Raw genomic sequence first — 25,747 nt, 5'->3', positions numbered from 1 at the left:
GAGTTCTGCCTGACACACACAAACACCACTTTTTGTTTTTTTAAGTCAGGGTTTCTCTGTATTGTACTGGAGGCTGTCGGTTCAGACCGGCCTCGAACTCACAGAGATCCACCTGCCTCTGCCTCCTGAGTGCTGGGATTAAAGGCTTGCGCCACCATCGCCCAGCTGAAACCCCACTTTTAATTAGAAATAAATTTTGATTATTGCAATTGGAAAATTAGAAAATTGGAAAGATAAGACTAAATAGTCTTTTACAGCAACCAAAATGTCTTTAGTTAATATGGCAAATAAATGTCTATAGATTATAGCAGAACATTAAAGAATTTATAAAAATTTTACAAAGATGATATATATACACACACATATATACAATGTTATATATACATACATGCATATATACATATATAATACTGTATATACATTTATACATACACATACACACATATATACATACACACCTATATATACACACTTCTATACACACACATTTACACACACATACTTTTACACACAAACCTATACATACACACATCTATATACATATGCATATCTATATACATACCCACATGTATATTGGATGATATTGTGTGTCAACTTGATGCAAGCTAGAGTCATCAAAGAGGAAGGAACTTCAGTTGAGGAAATGCCTTCATGAGATCCAGCTGTAAGGCATTTTCTCAATTAGTGATCAATGAGGGAGGGCCCAACCCATGGTGGTGGGTGGTGTCTTTTCTGGGCTGGTGGTCCTGGTTTCTATAACAAAGCAGGCTGAGCAAGCCAGGGGGAGCAAGCCAGTAAGCATCTCCCCTCCATGGCCTCTGCATCAGCTCCTGCCTCCAGGTTCCAGCCCTCCTTGAGTTCCTGTTCTGACTTTCTCCAACGATGGACTATGATCTGGAAGTGTAAGTCAAATAACACACTTTCTTGCTTTTTGGTCATGCTGTTTATTCACAGCAATAGAAACCCTAACTAAGACAAATTGGTACCAGCATAGTAGGGTATTGCTTTGATGGAGCTGACCATGTTTTGGGGAGGGTTGGGGAAGGACTTTGGAATTTTGGGCTAAAAGAGCCACTGAGTGTTAAGAACTCAATGGGACGTTCTGTGGGAACTTGGAAGAAAAGAATGTTTAGAACAGTGTAGAGGATGGAGGCATGTCTTATGAAGTTTCAGAGGAAAGTTTAAAGACTATCAGGGTCACTTGTTATTTTGAATTAAGATTCTGAGGTTCTGGTTACCTAGGGCCCTCTCCTGTGTATCTAAGATGAGAGAGTATCCCTCTGTGGGGAATGAGCTCCCAACGTCCATTTGTGCAGTAGGGATAAATACTGGTACCACTGTCAGAGGTTCCAAAGACTGCCCAGTCCTTCTAACTGACACCCACATTCAGAAGGCTTGGTTTGGTCCAATGCTGGGTCCCCAGCTTTACGACTGGGGTCCCTGTGCTCCCATTTGGTCAAGTCAGCAGTTTATGTGGGTTACTCCAGCATGGTCTTGACTCCTTTGCTCATCCCTACTCCCTCTCTACAGCTGGATTCCAGGAGTTCAGCTCAGTGCTTAGCTGTGGATGGCTGCTTTGCTTCCATCAGCTACTGGATGAAGGCTCTAGGATGGCATTTAAGGTAGTCATCAATCTTATAGGGGAAGGGCATTTAAGGTAGTCTCACCACTATTGCTTAAGATTCTTAGTTGGGATCATCTTTGTGGATCTCTGGACATTTCCCTAGTGCCAGATTTCTCTTTAAACCTATACTGGCTCCTTCTATTAAGGTATCTCTTTTCTTGCTCTCCTCTATTCTTCCCCAAGTTCAGTCTTCCTGATCCCTCATGTTCTCCTCCCTCCTTCTCTCCTCCCCTTCTCTTTCTCTTATCTCCCTCTTTCCTACTCCCGTGCTTCCAAATTTCTCAGGAGATCTTGTCCTTTTCCCCTTCTCTGGGAAACCATGTATGTCTCTCTTAGGGTCCTTCTTGTTTCTTAGCTTCTCTGGAGGTGTGGCTTGCAGGCTGGTAAACCTTTGCTCTATGTCTAATATCTGTATATGAGTGAGTACATACCATGCTTCTCTTTCTGTGACTCAGTTACCTCACTCAGGAGTTGAAGATACACTAGAGGAAAAAGAATCATCAGCCAATGAAAATCTTAAGTCCAACAAATCCCTAACACAAAATATCCAGGAAATATGTGTCACTGTGAATAATAGATACAGAAGAAAGTGAAGAAATCCAGTTCAAAGGGGAGGTTGGACATTTTAAAGAGACTGAAATTTGAAAGACTGAATTTGTAAAGACTGTGGGACTTTTAAATGATTTTAATGTGAGATCTTGGGGATTATTAAGGAAGGAAGTGTTATGGCTTAATAGTGATACACTTGTGTGTCAAGTTGATGAGGGATCAGTTGCACTGGCTGGTTTTGTGTGTCAACCTGACACAAGTTAGAGTCATCACAGAGGAAGGAGCTTCAGTTGAGGAAATGCCTCCATTAGATCCATCTGTAAGGCATTTACTCAATTAGTGATCAATGAGGGAGGGCCCAGCCCGTAGTGGGTGGTATCTTTTCTGGGCTGGCGGTTCTGGGTTCTATAAGAAAGCAGGCTGAGCAAGCCAGGGGAAGCAAGCCAGTAATCATCTCCCCTCCATGGCCTCTGCATCAGCTCCTGCCTCCAGGTTCCAGCCCTGCTTTAGTCCCCATTCTGACTTCCTCCACTGATGGACTATGATCTAGAAATGTAAGTCAAATAAATACTTTCCTTCCAACTTGTTTCTTTTATTTTCTTTTTTGTCATAATGTTTAGTTGCAGAAATGAAACCCTAACTAAGACACAGTATATATACAAATACATACTCATTTATGCATACATATATACACACATATATACATATACACATATACAAACATTCATACACAGACACATGTATGCATGTTTATACACACAAACACACATGCACACACTCATATATATACACACAAACACGCATATATGCAACACACATACACACACATATATGTATATACATACACACATAATACACCTCCCCGTACACGTGTATTTATAGGGCTGGTGGTCAAGTCCAGGGTCTCACGCATACTAGACAAATATGCTCTACCACTGAGTTATACTCTTCATGCTCTCAAATACTGTTTTCAAGCATGGATGACTTGATTGATGTAAAAGGTATCACTTCCCTTCCAAGGCTCAGAGAACAACATGGAAAGAGGAGAGGAAAGAATATAAGAAGGAAGTGGAGATGTTAAGATGTACAGCAAAAGGATGCCTTCTGGATGTGATACAACTGTTACCTTCACAAGCTTACTGCAGCTACTATGATTATCTGTACAAAACCACACTAGATTGAGCCCTTTCGTTCTGGGTGGCAGAGGGGCCCATGAGGCCTTACCCCTTCTCCAGGAACTATAGGCAAGTAATGGCTGTTGAAGGAGGAGGTGCCATTTTTCCTTAGCCATGTAACCAGTGTAGCTGGCCGTAAAATCAGTTTTAGTTTAGCTTGGACTCCCCAGGAGATTTCAGTCTAGCTTGTCTTAAATAGAATTACTCAAAACACATAAATAAACCATGATTGACTATAATTAATTAATGAATAGAGAATTCATATATGCTGTGAATCATTGACAATTTGCAGAACTGCTGGAAAAATACTAATAGAAGAGAAAGTATTATCCAAACTGTATATTCTTTTCAGTGCTCAACAGTGGAGTCAAAGAAGAGTTTCACAGACCTAAGTGCATTGTTAGAACAACACACTGTGTATAGAATTCAGTATTCAGTAACCCAAAGCAAGAATGGCAGTGTGCTTCATATTTCTCACCAATGTACAGAGCATGCAAATGAGCTGCATTTGAGCCTCTAAAGAAAGGAAGATATTATTAGTAATATCAGTAGGTGGGTATAAGAATTTAGGCTAAGATCAATACTTATGATCAATAATACTGAACTTACACTTACATTTTTTTTCTAACATGAATCAATAGAATATTTTAGCTGTGACTTAACTGCATTTTGCAAATTCAGTGGGAAGCTACAAAAAGTCAAGGATTTGTTGATGTTGACAAGTTTAGAGTCGCTTTTCAGTTTATGCAAAATTTTTATGAATTTGGTGTCAATCCAGAGTTGGCACAAGCCAGTTGATCCATTCAGTTTGGACAGACATGATTCTGAAATGGATGTTTGCTTGATTCAGTTAAGTAAGTTCTTATTAGAGGGAGGAATTGGGTTTGTTAATGGCGATGCCAAGCTTTAGGAAGTTTGAAATTATGTTTGGAAAAACGTGTTGATATGAATGTTTGTTCTTTTCTTTGCTGGTGAGAGGATTGACCTCTTAAGCCCATGATGATCTTAAGCTTCTAGAGCCTCTTGCTCCACCTCACTAGTGGTGGGGTTATAGGTGTGTGCTACGACATCTGGCTTTGAATTTACTTTTTCAATGGTAAAATTTGTAAATCAAAGTGCAGTTCATTCAAATGTGGATCAAATGGAGACATATTGGTCAAGCTTATAAGCTTTGTATTGTAAGATGAATGTGTTCTGAAGACCCAATGTTCAGTGTAGTGACTGGAAATAATCATGGATTATGTTATTTATTTGAAATATGCTTAGATCCAATATGCTCAGAGAACGGCTTCTGCTTGTCCTCATCCTTCTACACTGTTATAACAGAATATGCTCTAATGCTATGAATTTGATTGTGGAATCATTTGACTATGCATATGCATATCAAGCCACATGTTGCACATTTGAATTATGCATTTATTGTTTGCCAGTTATCTATCAAGAAAGCTAGGGTAAACAAAGTATAGATCATTTTTTATGAAAACTAAAGTAGCCTGACAATAAAGCATCCAACTTTGAAGATTTTGTACAAACTAGCTTATTAATGATTCTTTTCATGTTGATTGATTGATATTGTTTATAATGCTTTGAAAGTATTGGGGAATGTTTTAGAACTATTAGAAAAAATGAAATATACTATTGAAATCATTCTCACCCATTATATTTCTTTGAGTGTGGTGGCCAGAGTATTGCACGACATGCTGTGGCCGGTGCTGTTTCTGTTAGACTGTGCTGTCATTCCTCCTTGGTCTGCAATTATAATGTTGCCTGGAATTGTATTCATGGAAATTTATCCTTCCTCTCTCATTGACGCAGATATCTCAGTGATCGTACAATATTATCAAGACATTCTAAATATATTGAACTTACATGTTACAATCACCAACTGTTTTGTTAACCCAAGTATTCAAGTGTTAGCTTTCACTTCTTGTACTGTCAGGTGCTTTTACCCAGATGACAAATGTGTACATTCCCCAATATTAGTCTTGCATTGGAACATCAAAATGAAGAACACAGTTATACATCATTGGTGGATGAATCTCTTTGTGCCGAGTAAAGACTTACTATATTATTTACATTCTACCTCTCTCTACTGACTTGAGCTAGTGGAACTGAACACACAATTGTAATTTACCCCTATTGAAGTGCATAAAAAGGCCATTTGAGATTTGAACTCTATCTCATCTTGACTGCCTGTGATTCTAGGTTTACTATACAATTCTCAGTCACTCTGCATCCTGGTAGCTGAGGCTTGCTTTTAGGATCTGGGACCAATATTCTATGAGACCCTTTGCTGATCATCTCTAGGTACTACCTCACTGGATTTGGCAAAATGTGGGAGATAATTTGGTTGTGACTGGCTCTTCTTTGACAAGCCTAAGTTGTAGGGAGAGATCTACATACCTGTGGCCATGCATGCCATCAGTATCTGGTAGGGGAAGACTGGATCTTGATACACAGCTTAGGGAAACTTCTTGAATACATTTCTCCCTAATGTTTTATGTTTTTTGGTCATCTGGACAGTGATTCTATAGGAAAAAATTAGAAATTTCTGATAACCAATTATTTTTGATAGAGTATGCATATTGATTATACATCTTTAAAAATTATTTACTTTACATCTTGACTTCCAGTTTCTCCTCCCTCTTCTCTCATTCTTTCCCTTTCTCCCCTCTGCCCAGCTCAACCCACTCCTCTGTTTTTGGTCAGAAAGGGGCATTCCTCCCATGGATATCAAGAAAACACGGCACATCAAGTTTTGGTAAGACTAAGCATCTCGCCTTGTATTTAGGCTGGAAAAGGCAACCCAGCATGAGGGGTAAGTTCCAAGGAGCGAGTCAAAGCATTAGGGACCACGATACACAACCGTCACATATCTGTAAAGGGCTAAGGTCAGTCCCATGCAGGTTCCCTGTTTTGTCCTATTGACAGTGTCCCTTTGCCTTTTCAGCTCTTCAGTTTAATGAGGTTCCATTTATTAATTGTTGATCTTAGTGTCTGCACTATTGGTGTTCTACTCAGGAAGGTGTTGCCTATGCGAATGCTTTCAAAGCTAATCCACTACTTCTTCTTCTATCAGGTTCCCTGTAACTGGATTTATGTTGAGGTCTCTGAGTCACTTGAGTTTTGTGAAGGGTGATAGATAAGGATCTGTTTGTAGTCTTCTACTTGCTGGCATCAGAAATGTCAGCACCATTTGTTGAAGATGCTTTCTTTCTCCATTGTATAATGTTGGCTTCTTTGTAAAAAACAAGTGTCCATAGGTGTGTGGATTTATGTCTGGGTCTGATTCATGTGTCTGTTTTTACTCCAATACTATGCTGTTTTTATTACTATGGCTATATAGTAGAGCTCGAGATCAGGGATGGTTATACCTTTAGCAGTTCTTTTATTGTACAAGATTGTTTTTGCTATCTTGGCTTTTTGTTTTCCCATATGAAGTTGAATATTGTTTTTTAAAGGTTTGTGAAGAATTGTGTTGGGATTTTGATGGAGGTTGCATTGAATCTGTAGATTGAATCTTTTGGTAAGATGACATTTTTGCTATGTTAATCCTACTGATCTATGAGCATGGTAGATCTTTCCAACTTCTGATATCTTCTCCAATTTCTTTCTTCAAAAACTTGAAATTCTTGTCATACAGGTCTTTCACTTGCTTGGTTAGAGTTACCCCAAGATATTTCATATTTTCTGTGACTATAGTGAATGGTATTGTTTCCCTGATTTCTTTAAGCCCCTTTATTATTTGTATATAAGAGGTCTATTGAATTTTTGAGTTAATCTTGTATCTAGCTACTTTGCTAAAGGTGTTTATCAGTTGTAGCAGTTCCTTGGTAGAATTTTTGGGATTGCTTATGTATATTATCATGTTATCTGTAAATAGCAATACTTGAATGTTTTCTTTTCCAATATATATCCCTTGATCTCTTTTTCTTGTCTTATTGCTTTAGCTAGAACTTCAGGTAGTATATTAAATAGATATGGAGAGAGTGGTCTGCCTTGTCTTGTTCCTGATTTTAATGGAATTGCCTCGAGTTTTTCTCCATTTAATTTGATATTAGTTGCTGACTTGGTGTATATTGTTTTTATTATATTTAGATATATTTGTGATGATATATTACTTATGATCTATTAATGCTTGCCTGAGGATTCAGAAAGTAAAGCCAGTCACAAGTTACAGAGGTCAGGCAGTGGCTATACACACCTTTAATCCCAGCATCCATGCTAGCTAGACAGTCAGTGATGACACACACCTTAAATCCCAAGATTTAAGATTAAGAGGGAGACGGATCTCTGTAGTTCAAGGCCACATTGACTACCCAAATTGATCCAGTCCTAAAAGAAACAGCTCACACAAAGATGGTCTCAGCACCCAGGATCACATACCTTTAATCCCAGCACTAGGGAGGTGGAGACAGGAGTGATATGGCTGGGTGGAGAAAGGAACGAAAGGCAGGAATACACAGGAATGGTGAGATTTTGTTTCCAAAGACTCAGGAAACAGGACTGCCATTTCAGCTGGATAGAGGTAAGATCTACTGGCTTGGCTGCTTTGCTTTCCTGATCTTCAGCTTGGAGCTTGAACCCAAGTATCAGTCTCTGAGTCTTTTATTGCTGGTGTTACATATATTCCTTGTGTCTCTGATCCCTCCAAGACTTTTATCATGAAGGCATATTGGATTTTTTTCAAAGGGCTTTTTTTAAGCATCTAATAAGATGATCATGTGTTTTTTATTTCAGTTTGTTTATATGGTGGATTACATTGAAAGATTTTTCATATGCAGAACCATCCCTGTAACTCCTTCAGTGTTTTGGAGACTTGCTTCTTGAGTTCTTTGTAAATTTTGGAGATCAGCCCTCTTTCAGATGTGGGGTTAGTGAATATCTTTTCCCATTCTGTGGGCTGCCTTTTTATCTTGCTGACTGTGTCCTTTGCCTTACAGAAGCTTCTCAGTTTCAGGAGGTCCCATTTATTAATTGTTCCTGGATGTTTTCTTTTAGGAATTTTTTAGATTTAATGTTTTCCTTCACCCATGAATCTACTTCCTCTATTGTATCTTTAATGCCTGAGATTCTTTCTTCCATCTCTTGTATTCTGTTGGTGATGCTTACTTCTGTAGTACCTGTTCACTTACCCAGGTTTTCCATTTCCAGAATTCCCTCAGTTTGTGTTTTCTTTATTGCTTCTATTTCCACTTTCAGGTCTTAAACAGTTTTGTTTTCATCAACTGTTTTTTCTTGGTTTTCTTGACATTCTTTAAGAGATTTATTGATTTCCTTTATTTTTTTTGGTTCCCTTTTCCTCTATTTCTTTAAGTGATTTTCTTTCATTTCTTTTTTAAGGACCTCTGTAATCCTCATAAAGTTATTTTCAAGGTCATTTTCTTGTGACTCAGCTGTGTTGGAACATTCAGTTCTTGCTATTGTAGGATAGCTGGACCCATTTTGTTATTGATTGTGTTCTTACACTGGAATTTAGACCTCTGGATATGGAATGATTGCAGGTCTAGGTGTTGATTCCTGTGTTTGTCTTTGTTGGACAGGTGTTTTGTTCCTCAGTTTCTGTTTCTTCACTGGTCTTCTGGCCTAAGTGGTCAAGGGTCTGGTGACTGGTGAGTCTTCAGGTACAGTAGGGTATCTCCAAAGGGGTTTTTTGAGGTCCTGGTCCCTTAATCTCTGGCCTGCAGTAAAATAGAAATCTTGGGTTTCTAGATCTGTCCTGTCCTCCAGGAAAGCCTGAATCTTCTTCTGGTATACCTACAATTAACCTGGCCTCTAGTAGAGGTGCTGGGGGCTGTTCTGTCTGGTGTAGACTGGTCCTATGGCTTGTGACCTTCCAATTGGTGTAGAGTGTATCTGGGCCTATGGAGTCTGCTGGAGTTCTGGGGAAAGTTTGCTTGATGACTGGTAAAGGTGGGTGTGGCTGTTGTGGTTTGTACCTCCAGTGGCAGAAGTCTGCTGGGGTTGGAGGCAGGGCCCAGCATCAGTGAGTCTAGGAATAAGCTGTGATGGCATTGGCCTGAGTAAGGGTCACAGGGGACAGGCACAGTTCTAATGGCAGGTGGATCACTCACCTGTTCTGGCTTGTGTGGCCTGGGTCTGCTTGGTGGTAGTCTTCTGGGGTTGGGAGGAGGGCCAGGCAGTGGGGCAGGAGACTTTGACTATGTATCTTAATGGGAGGAAGACCCCTGGAAACAGTATGCTAGTTGAGGCCGACATTGGCAGAGAAAACCTGCCAGTCATAGAGTGGGTGGAATCATCCGAAGGAAGAAATGAGACAGTACGAGGTAACTAGTACATCTGTTGTGTAGCAAGGTGGGACTTCTACTGAGGAAACCAAATAAGTGAGAGCTTGCTGCTGTAGTTGACAACTAGGAGAGGAAGAAAATAGATGTTAAAGTCAACAACCTAGAACTGTGATAGAAATGGCTGTGATTTGTGAGATTCCTTTGACTCATTTATACCTCCTCTAACCATGAAGCATACTGTAGGGAGAAGATAAGACCTGTAGTTTCTCTAGACCCCTTAAGGGTGCCCCTGATTGATGACTTCTCATCTGTCTTTGCCACTGTGTTGCTTCTGTGAGCCTTAGGATATATGTAGGGGGAGAGCTCATTTTCATTGTTAAGTATTATTTGTAATCACACTCACTCCCATTCATTCACTCACTCATTTATTCAGTCATTCGCTCAGCCAGTATTTCTCTACCAACCACTGTGTAACAAACAGAGTAAGAGCATCAAGTAAGTGGAAAGGAGACATGAGATCCCACATACAGCAACATTATCAGTGCTTCCGTTGCTGAGTAAGGAGAGTGAGGGTGAGACACAGGACAGGGAGGCTCAGGATGACTAAAGAAGCCAGGTTAAGAAGCCAGAATATGAAGCAAGAGCACTAGAAGTCACAAGGGCGAGAGCAGAAAACCAGAGCCTGGTATGTGACAGGAGTTGGGGAAAGGGGGTTGCAGAAGCTCTGTGGGTTGCAGAAGGGTTATAAGCTGTGTGGGTGATAAGCAACTGACCTTTCTTTAACTGGAAGAATGGCTTGGTCTCACTTGTGTTTTATAAAACTCATTTCTGGACAAATATGGAAGACTAATCAGGGAGAAGTCAGAAGACGTAGACAGGTTGCAAATGGGCCATTGGGTCAGACCAAGTATCGTGTCAATGGAGGTAGCATGATGGAGTAGACAGTTAATCCACCATGCAGGAGGAACAAACAACTCTGATTTGTAGCATTCTTTAATTTTTATGACATAAATGTTATTTCCATGGGGCAGTTTCTCCTCTCCTCTCCCCTTCTCTCCTCTCCCCTTCTCTCCTCTCCTCTCCCCTCCCCTTCACTCCCCTCCCCTCCCCTCCACTCCCCTCCCTCCACTCCCCTCCCCTCCTCCTCTCCCTCTCCTCTCCTCTCCTCTCTCCCTCCTCTCCCCTCCCTTCCCTTCTCCTTTTCCCCTCTCTTCCCTTCCCCTCTCTTCCCCTCCCCTCCCCTCCTTCCCCCTCCCCTCGCCTCTTCCCTTCCCTCTCCTCTCCTCCCCTCCTCTCTCCTCCCCTCCATTTTCCTTGATTATCCTGGCTTACCCTCATACACTGAGGGTAAATCCCAAGGAATCATCTTTCATACTAGGCAAACAATCTACTACTGAACATATCTCAGTTGCTGTAATCTGTTTCAGGCCACATGGTAGAATACTATTTCAGATACAATAGACATAATGATCCCAACAGCACAAATAATAACAAAATGTAACATCATAATTGGGAAGTAATACATTTTAACCACTTACCACTTTTACTTTGGGTTTAATTGGAAAGTTCTATAACTTTTCAAATATTGTTTTTAAATTTGTTCATTGACAAGCTTATATTTATGTAATGGATTTTTATCACACAATTATTTAATTTTCAATATTGGTTATACACAGCAAACAGTTTATTATTGCATGAAAATTTAACAATTAATTCCAGTGACAAAAGTCTAAGAAATCATTGATGAGGAGAAAGAGAAATAAAATATAGCCTTATTCGTGACCTGGAAACTAAGTATGTTATTCAAAGTTTCTGAATAAGACTTTAGATACTCATGAATGATCAATAATAAATGGACTATATCAAGTTAAAGATCTTCATTACAGCACAGGAAACAGTTAATTGAATAGAGGCAGCCCCACAGAATAGGAGAAAATCCTTGTCTGTTATACATCTGACAAGCAATTAAAATATAGAACAAATAAAGAACTAAAAAACTAAACAGAAATCAAACAATTCAATACGTTAACAAGCCAATTAAATGAGCAGTCTTCAAAGGATGAAATACAAATATCCAGTAAACATGAAAAAATGTTCAAGTAGCTTTCTAAAAATTGCAATCCTTCTTATCCCAGCAGGAATGGCAATCTTTAGGAAACAAAAAACAGATAGCAGCATATACTTGTGAAGATGAGCAAGTGTAAACTAATCCAGTCATTTCAGCAGTTAGTATGGTGGATTGTCAAGAACGAGAAAATACATTTCACCATATGACCCAGTTATACCATTCCTGAATGTCTACCCAAAGGGCAGGGAAGTCATGGCAGCAGGAGCCTGAAGTCACTGGTGATGTCACATCCACACTGAGAAATCAGAAGTGATGATGCATGCTTCTGCCCAGCTCCTGCTCTCCACTTCCATTACATAATCCAGGTGATGTCACATTCACACTCAGTAAGCTGAGATGGATGGATACTGTCACTCATCTTGTACTCTACATTTCCATAAGCCAGGATTCCCGCCAGGGAATTGTGTCGCCCTTAACAAGTAGGTCTTCCCACCTCTTAAACACAATAAAGACAATCCCCATAGGCATTCCTAGAAGCTCGTCTGGATTCTGTGATCCAAGATTCTGTCCAATAGGCCAACAGTCACCATCAGAGAGCCAACAAACTTAGGCAACACTAACATTTATGGGGGGAAGGATATTTTATTGGCCTTGAATAGGGAAAATCAAATTAAAAGAACACTGAAGCTTTATTACCAATATTTTACCAGTTATTTCTCTCTCTTTCATATCCACATACATTATAAAGATTAAAATAGCCAAAGTAATCCCTGGGATGGTCTTAATCATTACAGTTTTTTGAAGAACAACTGTAATTTAAGTCTTCATCAGGTATCAGGTATGGGGGTGGGGTAGGGGCTGCAACCTCTAGTCTCTCCATTACTCCTGATTCATTTACATGTAACAGCCATGCTGAATCTGCTGATTCATCTGTAAAATGGGGTGAATGTTAGCTGACTAAACTAACAAGTATGTTTTTCCAAGGATCTGTGGGTAGTAAGAGTGAGAATACTTAGGGGATCACCTAGGTATTAAAAACATTCCAACACACTTATTCCAGATGTGTTTGGGCAAATAACAGGGCACCATACTAACTTATTGTATTTCTTTTTTAAACATTTTATGTGTGTGTACATGTTAGTATGGATAAGTGTATGTGTGGCTTTATGTATGTATGTACTTGTGGAGTACCTGATACCTGATGAAGACTTAAATTCAGTGGGAAAAATGGGCTATTCAATATGAAGAGTTTTATTGTTTCTGGGTTCATGGTTTTAAATCCCTAGGCAGTGGGTTATGATTTTTTGAGTAACAGTGACTAAATGAATTTTTAAAATGCAGAAGTTTGGGTCTTCCTGAATATTCTACTCCCACAAATTTCCTGGGTGTGTCTAGGTGACAGTATGAGTAAAATGAAAACCAAAACACAGCTATCTAAAATATTCAGCCAGGAGTATATAAGCAGTGTCCACAGTAGGGTGTTTTTAGAATTTCACAGAGCAGATGACAGCTGACTTCCTCGACTGTTTAATACTAACTAAGCAATTTCTTTCTTAATAGTCTCCTTCCAAGGCAGAATCCCGTGGCCGTAGGATCCGACAACAGTCCACAGCAATCAATATCAGTCCTCTGCCAAATGTTATTAAATATCTCCTTGATACCTATTTACAACTAAGAAAATAATTTCACTGCCAAGGGATTGTAAATGTGTGAGAGGCGACCCTGACAGCTTCCTTCACTCACTGTCTGCGGTCCCGGGTCTGGCTGCCAGACCAAGATGAAGGACATAATTAAGGAAACATATGAAGGCTAGCACAGGCCTGGAGATTAATTAGCTGTGCGTCAATAATCTCATCAATATCCGATTAACAAATGACACATGGCCCAATGAAACATATTGATTCATGCACACGCCTCACTGTTAATAAATTGAAGCTGCTTTGCTAAATGAGAAAGCTGACAGAATGCGAGGCTGCTAATACTGCTCCACTCGAGATAGGAAGCAGAAAATTAGCCTCAAGTATAAGGTGTTTAATTTAGGAGGGCTGCCACTCCACTCATGAAGCTTGCTAATGACTGACGTGAAGAGAGCAGGGAATTTTATGGAGAACTCACTCAAAAGGACCAGGAGAAATTTCCCTAGGGCTGGCTGTGGGGAGGAGACGTCACCACATAGAGACACCAGAGCCACGCCACTCTGTGTAGTTATGATTATGTGTGGAGGGCGGGGGAAGCTTTGTTTTGCCTTCTAAGGGCAGTGTTCTGGAAATAAGGGAGTCATTTTACATTTGGGGAGTAACTAGTTCCCATCTTTGCATATGAAACCACGTTGACTGTGCTCTTAGTCCCTTTTTTCCTCCTTGTAATGGAGAGTCATTGGTTTTTGAGAAATCTTTCACATATGTTGTGCATGAGTGATAAACATGCATTTGCAGGGTTGGACCAATTATTAACCTTACCACCCACCTGGCATCCTCCCCTTGGCCCCTATCTGAAATGCAAGCCAACACGGACACTTGCTGCTCTGAGACTCCATCTCCTGAGGTCGGCCACCTCCACATCAGCCATGCTTTGGGGAGGTGAAGGCTACATCGATTATAATTTAGTTTTCTCTTTAGCCCATGACAGAGAGGTGGTAATAGGGTTAGGCAGGAGGGGAATAATGTGATAATGGTGAAGGCCAGGGTTTGATATCTGTCGGGCCTCAGTGAGACTGTGGTTGGGAAACGTGAAGAACCCTGCCGACCAGTGTGAAGCCGAGAAGGTTCTGCTAATGACAGCCCTGGCCCACCCCACAGCTCTGAAGAGAAAAGCTGCTCCTGGACTGTCTGGAACATTCCCTGGTAGTTCAGGTGTTGAGTATCTCCTCTGAGACAAACATCTACTTGCAGAAAATGCTTTCCCATGGTGCACAGGGAAAGGAAAGGAAAGGCAGCCAGGAAAGGCATCGAGGGCAGAGTGATGTGGGGTGACTCTTCCAGATGCCAACAGCATCATCTTAGCACACAGCTGAAGGGATGAGGGGCTTGTAAAACTGACTTCAACTAAGTGGGTAGGAGAAGGCGCCGAATAAGAGGCTGCATAGACTTACCTCACCTATGTGTTGCCCCTCCTGCCCCTGAGCTGCATGGGGTTCACAGTTCAGGACTCTGACTGGGAACTCAAGGTAATCAGCCCCAGGGATCTTTTAAGAAAACCCAGAAGAGGAGCTTGCCAGGAGGGTCCCCAGGATACTAGAACCAAAATGCAAATCACGTGAGACTGAAGCATTCTGTGTGCCTGTTTCTTCACCTAGACAGGAGACACCAGACCAGCGTTCCCCCAGTTTCCTAGAGTGCCGAGAGTTACTAGCTTCCTAACGGGATCTGGGCACAGCTGTGTACACGATACAGTAGAAAGGCCTTTAGTATCACAATTACCAAGGTTAAACTAAGATAGGCCTTTTGTATGAGAATCCTTGAGGCCTGCAGGGATTCTAAGGTGTAGGAGACGGCTAGTCTGTCTCCTCCATGCCCTGTTCTCAGTGTGTTCTCCAGTGTGTCTTCTAGGAGCAAATGCAGATTCTGAGGGCATCTCCAACTTGATAAGTAGTTTTGAGGAAGTTGAACCATCAAGTTGCATCAACTTTAAATAGCAATCAAGAGGGAACATAAATCAATAATTTTCATCACTCCTGAGAGAAGTCTGTTGAAGTCTATTTTCTCAGAGTCACTGGGCTTGGGAACAATTTTCTTTTTTCCTTTTTTTTCAAGACAGGGTTTCTCTATGTAGCTTTGACTGTCCTGAAACTAGCTTTGTAGAGCAGGCTGACCTTGAACTCACCGTTATCTGCCTGCCTCTGCCTCTCAAGTGCTAGGATTAAAGGTGTGTGCCACTACTGCCCGCCTGGGAACAAAATTTCTTTGGTAGTAGAAATGATCTGGTTTCTTTACCTGATCCACAGGAGTGAGGTTTACATGTTGCAACAAATTATTAAGAACTGAAATCCTTTCCGTTCATAAAAGGGGCCTTGCTGATCCTGAGGTTACTTTTTAAATTTGTTTTTGAGGGGAATCTTTTTGGTTTTGTCCATTGTGCACTTGTTTGTGTCAGTGTTTATTGGAGTCATGCCAGCTACATTAGCTGGTTGTGTTATTGAGTCTTCTCTGCATGTGTTCACAGCAATTGCTTGTGTTAAAAATATACACAGCTTCAGATGAGAAAGCCAGCAGTCAGAGAGGCTAAGTAACTTAGCCCTTATCACCCCATGAGAACTGTCTGATCTGTGCTCATGCCAGACTGTCTGAGGCCAAAATGTGGGATTTGCCAGCTCAGGCAGGGGTGCTCAATCATTTGACATGGTGATATGACATTGGTGGCATTCGTGAGGCATATGACCTGTAGGCTGTAGATTGAACCTAGCTAATTGGGACAGTCTGCCTTTAATAACTAATGCTTGCCTAGCTTCTGGCAAGGACTCAACTAAATGGTAGCATTCACAGGTGGCTTGGTATAATACCAGTTCTAAACTCTTCAATGGATTGCTGTCTCTCAAGTTCAAGCTCTTTTCTAGATCCTTCTCTTTGATCTCTAATGGGTAAGTTAGTGATTAAAAAATAAGCTTACAATGACAATATCTTGTCTATTACCAAGTTAAAAAGTATTTGAACCTTTACTCTATTTCTGGCTGTTTAAAAGCTATAAGGACAAGTGAAACAAGCCAATTCATTGTGATATATGATGAGACAAAGTGAATTGAATCCCTTGTAGCATCTGACAGGTGAGCAGGGCGGGATGTTTCAGCCCTCATCAACTTCAGTCACCGGATGGATGGGAGTTATTTGAGGGGTTTCTCATGCAGCTGCTTTGTTGGCCAGCTCCACTGTAACTTGTGCTGGTGAGTCAGATTTCATGCCCAATTAGGATACAAGGGGAAGCCTCCCTTGTGGAAAGGACACAGCTGTTCTGGAATTGCAGCCTGAAGATGCTCCAAAGGTTTACAGAAATCTGGTGTTCTTGCCCCTGATTTCTGCAGGCATAGAATGAAGCAAGGAAATCCTTTACACTTAGCTTTGAGTGCACACAATGTTTAATAGGCATGCAACTACACACACACACACACACAATTTTAAGTATGCATGTTATATAAGTAATATAAATATAATATAAATACATGATGACATCTATTAGTTTATACAGTGTCTGTCCATGTGAATATATGTATAAAATTATGTGTATACATTTCTATTTCTTTCTCTGTCTACACATCCATGGTAGTCTTTAGTTTTGCACGCTAAAAACTCACACACACACATACACACACATATATATACATATATATGTACATATATATATATATGAATCTTAGGCATATATATCTTACTGTAAAAAAGGAATAACTTATGCCATTAAATCTATCATGAAGATGAAAACATATGAGCCCATATTCATAACACATCTACATAGTAATAATCTGTTTATTGTATGTGTTTATACTATGAACATGTATATGTGTATACACTCAAGTGCATACATACAATAACATCAGATCCACTCCCCAAGGTTTTGGTATAGAAAAAACTATTAGAAAGGTCACTTGTCTCCTGCACAGTGTGCTTGACATGTTTAATTTCCATTTTTGTCTGTCCTTAGGATCCAGCAGTCAAAAATGGGAGCATGTGCAGATAAATTTCTACCCGTTCCACACTCTCATTCTAGGCAGTGTGAACAGAAAGCCTCAGAGGGCCCAAGCCATCTGTCACACTGGTCCTAAAACCCACCCAGTGCACATTTGCTCTGTCAGAAACAGCTCAGGAGGTCTGACCTTCATTTTACTTGAGGTTCCAAGATGTGTTTGTTTTCTTCCTCTGCAGAACTATTTGCTGTTTCTACACTTGCCTGGTCATCTCCTAACTCCCGTGATTTATTTTTTCTGCTCCTCATGTCCCTGCTCCCTGCCTGCTGTGTCCAAGTCCCATCTTTAGGATCCTACCATATACTTGGACCACTTTGCTTCCTGTATCCCTGTTGTTTTTCTGAGTCTGGTCATTCGCAGCATCTTGCCAGGATTAGTGTATCTCCAGGGCTCTATGTGTTTACCCATTCCCTCATTCAAACTGTGCAAAAGCAATCTTTGTCTCTCTATAAAACATGTTTCCAAACAGTCCTCTAAGCACTGATGCCTCCCTCAGGCCCCAGGAGGTACTTGAGGTTCAGGAGCCCTTTGGGTCTTTTTGCTGGTGCCTCCCAGGGTCCAACCTCCCCTCTCCTGTTCCACAAAACCCCTTTCCTGATAACGCTAAGAAGTTCATGTATTGTGTTGTTCCCTGGCCTCCCTAATCCACTGTGAGAGATTTTCATCATCTTTAAGAATCATCTTTGAGACAGTATGTCACTGAAGCTGTCTTTCCCTCTCTTTACAACTTGATGCCTTGAATCTGTATTCAAGTCTTTTTCTATTGCATTTTGGTTATAGTCATATCATGATGTCTGGATTTTATAACAGAAAATGGCAAATATATTTTTGTTGAATGCTACCATGTAGGCATTACAAATATCTTTCTACAGGGATTTGTATTGTTTTCAGATAATGCTTATGGTCTAATGTTGAGTAGAGAGAGGAAACAGAGTGCTTGATGTAGAGAAAGAGGCCACTTTGTAGAACATGTATGTACTCAGATGCACTCTGTGGGAATGGTCATGTCCATCCTTGTGGCAGGAAGACTAGTTTTATCCAGATGTTGTGATTAATGATTTGCATTTCTCTGTAATAGTTTTTTTTCATTTTCTATTTTTTAATGAACAGCTATTGGAATAGAACATGGTGGAAAATACCAATTATTAGATATTTATTTATTTAGTGATTTACTTAAAGTACTGATTATACTGCCTATAGTCAAGCATGACTCCAGTTGCTACCAAAAGACAATGACCTGGAGAAGTAGCTGAAATGATGGGTCATTGCCCTTAACAAGCTGCTGACTGCCAGTTATGTTTCTGTAAAATCTTGCTTGCTTGCCGGTCCATTTTGTGGTTTCAGAGAATAATGTATTTAGAGGTTACAAACTGGACCTGATAATGAAGCCATTCAAGGGTTATCCTGTCTTTATCCACCAGTGACATTTCTTTTCTCTCACTCACATTGGTGCTGGATTGCTTATTCCAGAAATATTCCCACAGTACTATTACTTTTGCTGACAGGGAAATGTTATTATTATTTTTCATAAGTAGTGATTTACTTATGGTTTGAGGGTGTTCCTGGGGTTTACCTGTTGGGATTAATCCCTACTGTGAGGTAGTAGGAAAGTAGAAGCTTAATCCATTTGACTATGTGCTGGGGTTGGGGCCACTGGGAGGTGGTAAGAGTTAGATAAGGTCACATGATGGAGTCTCGCAGGATAGAGTAAATACTGGTGGCTTTGTAGGAGAGGAGGGATCAGAAGATACAGAGACACATGTTCGCTTCCTTCTCTTGCCATGTGATGCTCTATGTTAACTCAGGACTGCCCACCTGAAAGCTGCTCCCATATATGCACCACGTAACCTGCAGGTAGACTTGTACTTGGGTTTTAGTGGAGTAAGCTATGTTGCCTTGGTTCCAATTGCTCTCCCTGAATGAGGTCAGTGCTTCTGGAGGTTGCTTCAGTGAGTTTTATAACAGAGAGGTGTTACTATCATCACAGTCTGTGCATGTGTCTGTGTGTGTGTTTATGTATGCTCCTGTCTGTGTGTGCATATGCTACTATATATATATATATATATCACACATACACACACACAATTTATTTGTTTTTTATGTGCATAAGTGTTTTCCCTGTGCACCAAGTGAGCGCTTCATGTCTGTGGAGCTGAAGAGGGCATCTGAGCCCCTGGGACTGTGGTTACTGATGATTGTAAGCTTCCATGTGGGTGTTGAGACTTGAACCTGGGTCCTCTAGAAAAACGGTAAGTACTCTTACCTACTGAGTCATCTTCCCCATACTACTTTCTAAGACTAGTAGGGAGTTTGAAAAAATGAGTCTGCTCAGTTCTTTAGTTCTTTGTTCCATAGCTCCTCGAGATGTGCGCACATTTTTACAACAGCACCCTGTGGGTATTACTGTCTGCTCACTTTGTGTGCATGGGTGTGGAGAATTCTAGAAGTAGACTGTGAGGAGGTTGGAGGTAGAGAATGCAGCCTTTCTCTTCTTTTTACCATGCTGCCGTTTCTGCATCTCTATCACCCCAAGGTGCTTAGTATATTGTTGAACACAGTAGGCAATCAATAAACTGAATGATTAAGTTGAAAAATTATTGTATGGAGCTTAAATAAAATAGGTCAATAGTTAAAAGAATTCTTCTAGCTACCTGTTTGTCAAATTCCCATGCCCCAAGAAGACTCTCCCCAAATCATTTGGCTGATTATTAGAAGGATCAAAAGTAAATAATTAATGAAAATGCCATTTTCCTAAATTGTTAAATTAGAAATAAATTACTCCCAGAGTCATTTAGTTCCACTGGTAGTTTAATTCTGAATAATTGCTCAAGAACCCTGCCACTGCCTGTGCCTCTACAAAGTCACTGGGAAAACTCATTGTTCAGACACATATGAGCCAGATGCAGAGATTGCATGTGATTAATGATAAGAGAATATTAAAATTATAATTTATCATCTGCTACTGAGTCAGGTTTGCCTTGTGCTTTGCAAGTGTCACCGTGGAAATATCCTTGTCATGGGTGGTTGATAAAATGTCAACTGCCTTTTCCACAAAAGCTTGTTTCAAAATGATTTTTCATTGACAAGGTAACATTGCAAATACTTCTGATATTGCTATAATATGGACTCAGACTTTTCCCAGAGGGCTATGGATGACAACCTCAGTCCCCAGCCTGTGGCATTACTGGGAGGTGGCAGAAGTTCTAAGAAGCAGGGCTTGGTCGAAGACGTTTGGTTACTGCGGGAATGTTCCAACCCAAGCTCCCTTTCTTGTCTTTCCTCGAATGGTTGTCACTGTCCGTGGGGTAAGCTGCTTTGTTTAGTCATGTACTCCCTGGCATTGACACCTGTTCCTTTGCCACAGTCCCAGAAACAATGAATATGGACTGGACCAAATAAACCTCTTGTTATTATAAATTTATTATCTGGGGTATTTTGTCATAGTAATGAAAATCTATCTTATACAAGTCTATAGCATGTTTCCACATACATAGCTACTATATATTTACATCTATAGGTAAAAACCAAGCTAAATCACATGTGAATTATCTCACATAATTATTTGTGATAACAGTTTATTCTTTTAACAATTTTCAAGTAGATAAGACATTATTAGCTATAATTATGTTTCATAATACATCTCTTTAATTTACTCCTCTTCATAATTTATATCTGTTGATGAAACCTCCTGGCCCCATCTTATCTCTCTAGTTTGCTGTTGTCTGACTCCACACTTTATACAAGTCAAGGCTGGAGGCATACAATTGTCAGCCACAGCTTAACATTTGTACTACAAGAGATACTTAAACTCAGTTCCATGGTAAAGATTTCTAGAAAGCATGATGTCTGAGACAACAGGAAGCTCACTCACTGGCCCTGAAATGATCAGGAGATTTGAAACTGAAATGAATGAACTCAAATTGTATCTAAAGCCAAATCTCATCATGGCATTTATGGCTTGCCCTTAGTGAATGAAACATTGCCCTTGTCTAATGAAACAAGACAGTTTCTAAAAAGTCAAAATTAGAAATTGCATTAGTTTAGAAAAATGGCAGTAGTAAATTCTACTCTGGTGTAGAATTATGGCCTCTCCAGCCACAGGTACTTGGCTAGGTTTAGAGTACCAGGCACTCATATCCACCTATTGAGAGGGCATTCCATCTAATTAGACAACTGTTAGTTACCCTCAAGAGGAAAGCACCATTGTCACACCTTTGGGGATATCTTGCCACTATTGTGGTTCATAGCTTTAGAGCTGGGTCAGACTACTGATTGCTTTTCTCCCTTGGCAGTTTGCATAGCATCTGATACAATAAGAGCCAGTTTTTGGGGAGGAGGCTTCCAGGTTAGTTGCAGTTCAATTCTTCCAAGTCCTGTGTCTGAAGTATGTGCTGTCTTCAGCAATGTGGTCTTGCCTTCAAATTTTGGGAGGCAATCGAGGGTGGCAATGGCAATTGTCAATAATGTGTTGGGAGTATCCTGAGCTCTGATGGCCAACAACTTGAATGGAAGTTTCCAAGCTTGGTACTGGGATTTTTATTAGAAGTTCATAGTTCTTAGGCTCTGAGGGTGAGAATATCACCCTGTATGGCATAATAGCATTTAAAGTACACACACATGCATAAACACATACACATACACATACACACATGCACACACATGCATGCATGTGCACACACACCCCACACACATACTGCTAAGTAAGCTTATAAAATAGTATGTTTCCCTGTGGCTTTTAAAAAACTTCCTTAGTGTCATTTGTATCTCCTTCCTCATCTTGCCCTCTGTATCACTCTTCCTAACTCTACCCAGCTAAAGTCTCTCTGCCCCATGTTCCCCTTTTCCTTTTTCACAGCGCCGTGTTCTGTCCTACTATTCCCTTTCCTTCATCTTCTTCTCCCTCACTACCTCATGACCCCAATCTACTTTCCTCACTACTAGAGTTTAGTTTCCTGCAGAAAATAAAGTCCTAGAAAAAGGCTGGCATGTCCCCTTAGATAATTGAACAGGTTAGTTTCAAGAACAGGCTGGCTTGGATGCTTCAGGAGACATCTGCTTTGATGCCTTGGTGGCTGGATGCTAGAACACAGAGCCCATGCTGGAGGGTGACGCTCCAAAGCTCCAAGGCTAGCAAGGCTCTGCTGGTCTATGTACATCTTGGTGCAGCTGGTCCCACTATGCACTCTGGGTCTTCAAAGAAGGAGCTAGCCTTGGTCAGGCCTCTAAAGCGGTGGATCAGAATCTTGACATCGTATGTAACTTGACAGCTAGTAGTTGAGGTCAGTAACTCATCTGTGAGGAGTCTTGTACGGTTTGACCCTAGTGTTTCCCAGGCAAATTCACTTCTAGATTTCACATCTGGGTTCTAATTAGATATTGCTCTTGTGCTCCCAAACTCCAAAACAAAAACGTCATGCAGCAACAACCAGGTAAATATTTGAAATCATTTCAAAACAACAGAACACTGCCTAAAAAATCTTTGTCTACAGGATCGTTTTATCCTGCTGCTATAGTAACTCCCTCCACAAAGCTTGAAACCAAGTCTGGGAAGATGACTTAGTTGACAAAATGCTTGCCTTTTAAGCAGGAGGACCTGATTTTGATCCCCAGAATCCAAATATCCTGGGTGGTCCTCATGGTTAACTGGACACAGCCTATAGTCATGCGAGAAGTCTCAAATGAGACATTATCTAGGTCGGGTTGGTCTGTTGTCATGCCTGTGAGGGACTGATTATTAGTTGATGTATAAGGGCCCATCTCATTGTGGACAGCAGCATTCCTCCAGTAAGTGGTCCTGGGCTATTTAAAATAAGCTAGCTAACAAGTATGAGCCAGACAGTGAGTCAGCAAGTAGCAGTTCCTCCATGGATTCTGCTTCAAGTTCCTACTTGAGTTCTTATCCCAACTCCTTTCAGTGGTGGATTGTGACCTGGAAGTATAACCCAAAGCAACTCTTTCCTCCCCAAGTTGCTTTTGGTCATCATATTTTATCACAACAACAGAACGAAACTAGGAAATCAAGTAAGAAAGCCAGGCATGGTGGCATACACTTGTAACCCCAGCTCTGGGGAGCTGATGACAGATGGGATCTCAGGGGCTGCTGCTGGTCAGCCAGCATAGATAATTTTAAGAGCTCCAGGCCAATGAGAAATCTGTCTCAAAAAACAAAACAAAATGTGAATAGTGCTCCAAGTGTAATACCTTGACATTGTGCATTCTCTATGCCCATGTGCTCCCAAACATGTGTGAACCCCTCCAAACATGTGTACCCACAAGCTTACACACACACACACACACATACACACACACACACACACACACACACACACAGAGAGGGGGAGGGAGGAGGGAGGGAGAGAGAGAGAGAGAGAGAGAGAGAGAGAGAGAGAGAGAGAGAGAGAGAGAGAGAGAGAGAGAGAGAGAGAGAGAGAGAGAGAGAGAGAGAGAGAGAGAGAGAGAGAGAACAGCTTGCAATCAGACCCAGCAATGGGCCCCTTATCCTGTCAAGTGGTCTGTAAGAACTCAGGTCACATGAGCACATGAAGACATAGCATGGCTTGGGAGTCTGCTCAGGCTTCTCCCTGCCTAACTCTGGCTCATCTCTTGTCAGCACAAGGCCAGCTTGTTTTTCCTCATGCTCCAAGTGGGAAGTGGTATCAGAACTCTTCAGATCTTCTTTTTTATCATCCTATACCTCTGTCCTTTCTGAGGCTTTGGGTCAGTGTGGCCTGGCCATTTTCTTCTAGAGAGGAAGAGCTCTTTCTTTAATGTTTTGGCAAGACTGGTCTAATTTCCTACATCAGGGCTCTGTATCTCCTTCCTCTGTTCCTATAGTGAATGCAACAAAAACTGGGTGGTAGGTACTAGGACAATCATTATTTTACGTACTTACAAAAGCTTGCTCATTTAGCTTAACGAACATCATCCCTGTGAAATAAACACTGTTGTCGTTCTTGTATAGGTGGGAAAATGAGGCATAGAAGTTTAAGCAACGTTCCTAAAGTCACCAAGCTGCTGAGTAAAAGAGCCAGGACTCAAAATCCACATGGACACCCACATATAATAATGGCAGCTGTGGCCTTTGGATTACTGGTAAGGAAACATTAAATTGGGACAATATAAAAACATAATAGCCAGTTTATTTTAGTAAATTTGTGGTAAGATTGTTTGGAAAAGCAGTTCTAAAAGAAAGGAAATGGTACAGGGTATTCTTGAGTTGCATAAACATTTGAATAACCATCAGCCACTCTTCACTCCAGTTGAAGGAGGACAGAACTATGTAGGTCTATGTTTCAGTGATACTGTTACATATATAAGCTTGCTGGAAGTTGTGGCAATGTAATTTTTCTTTTGGGTATAGCTGTTTAGAATGTAGAGCTTTAAGTCCTTATTTGGCTTGATGCATATAGCCTTGGGAAGTCCAACTATATTTATTTCCTTTTCTTATCAACTAAATTTCTTAGCTATCCAAATGGCGTTTTAAAAATTTGGGGAAGATAAAGGTGAACTTGGGAGTATGAGGAATTTGGAAGATAAGCTAGTGTGACATATGCAATTGGTTTGAAGTCAGTACTGTCTCACTTCCTGGCTACCAAGAAGTAAAGAACCCTCTTCTTGACATGATCTGACCATGACCTTCTACCCAAAGATGTGAGGACAAGCAACTATGGACTACCTCTGGAACCAAGCACCAAAGAAAACCTTTCCTCCCATAAACTGTGTCAGGTATTTTGACACAGTGACGAGAAATCTAACTCATAAAAGTACAACAAAGTAGCAACATTGAATCATAAAACTGCAGATGTTTTTTTTAGATTTACTTATTTCTATGTGTATAAGTGTTTGCCAGCTTATGTGTATGTGCACCATATGAGTGTAATGCTCTTGGATGCCAGGAGAGGGCAGCAGATGGTGTGGAACTGGAGCTGTGGTGGTAGAATTGGAGCTATAGAGGGTTGTATGTTAGCATGTGAGTTCCAGAAGTGCTTGTAAACCCTGAGCCATTTCTCCAGCCCCTGATAACCCTTCTGATGAAGAAAAATCCAGTTTCATGGAGCTTAACTTAAAGAAGCCATGTGGATGTGCCAATTGCTTGATAGCTTGCTGGCATTAATTCAGGCTCATTATGCACTTCTGTTAGCTCTGTCTGTGCTTTGATCTTTATCATTACCAGTTAACACAAAATCCCAGAATGTATTTTCACTGAAAAAAAAGTATTTTCTTTTCAAAATTTAACTTGAATTTTGAGTTTAGGGTAGGCTGCTTCTGGAATATCTAGCACTGATGACCACATCTTAAAGAACATATGTATTGTGCTAAAAGCCAATTGTGCTGGGTGGTGGTGGTGCATGCCTTTAATCCCAGCACTTGGGAAGAGGAGGAGAGGCAGGTAGATCCCAACATAAAATT

At 40.7% G+C, this 25,747-nt stretch overlaps 1 protein-coding gene across 1 annotated transcript in view; it reads left to right on the top strand.

The window, feature by feature from the left end:
* Positions 1-853: 853 nt before the first annotated feature.
* Positions 854-25,747, top strand: part of LOC110340193 — a 379,146-nt gene continuing 354,252 nt past the window's right edge. The window contains exons 1-2 of the mRNA XM_040755232.1: positions 854-902; positions 24,300-24,430. The gene's annotated coding sequence lies outside the window, so the exon portion shown is untranslated. The remainder of the gene's footprint in view (positions 903-24,299; positions 24,431-25,747) is intronic.

The sequence above is a fragment of the Mesocricetus auratus genome, unplaced genomic scaffold, assembly GCF_017639785.1.
Source record: "Mesocricetus auratus isolate SY011 unplaced genomic scaffold, BCM_Maur_2.0 Super-Scaffold_100013, whole genome shotgun sequence".
NCBI lineage: Eukaryota > Metazoa > Chordata > Mammalia > Rodentia > Cricetidae > Mesocricetus > Mesocricetus auratus.
This window is presented reverse-complemented; position numbering and strand designations above follow the sequence as displayed.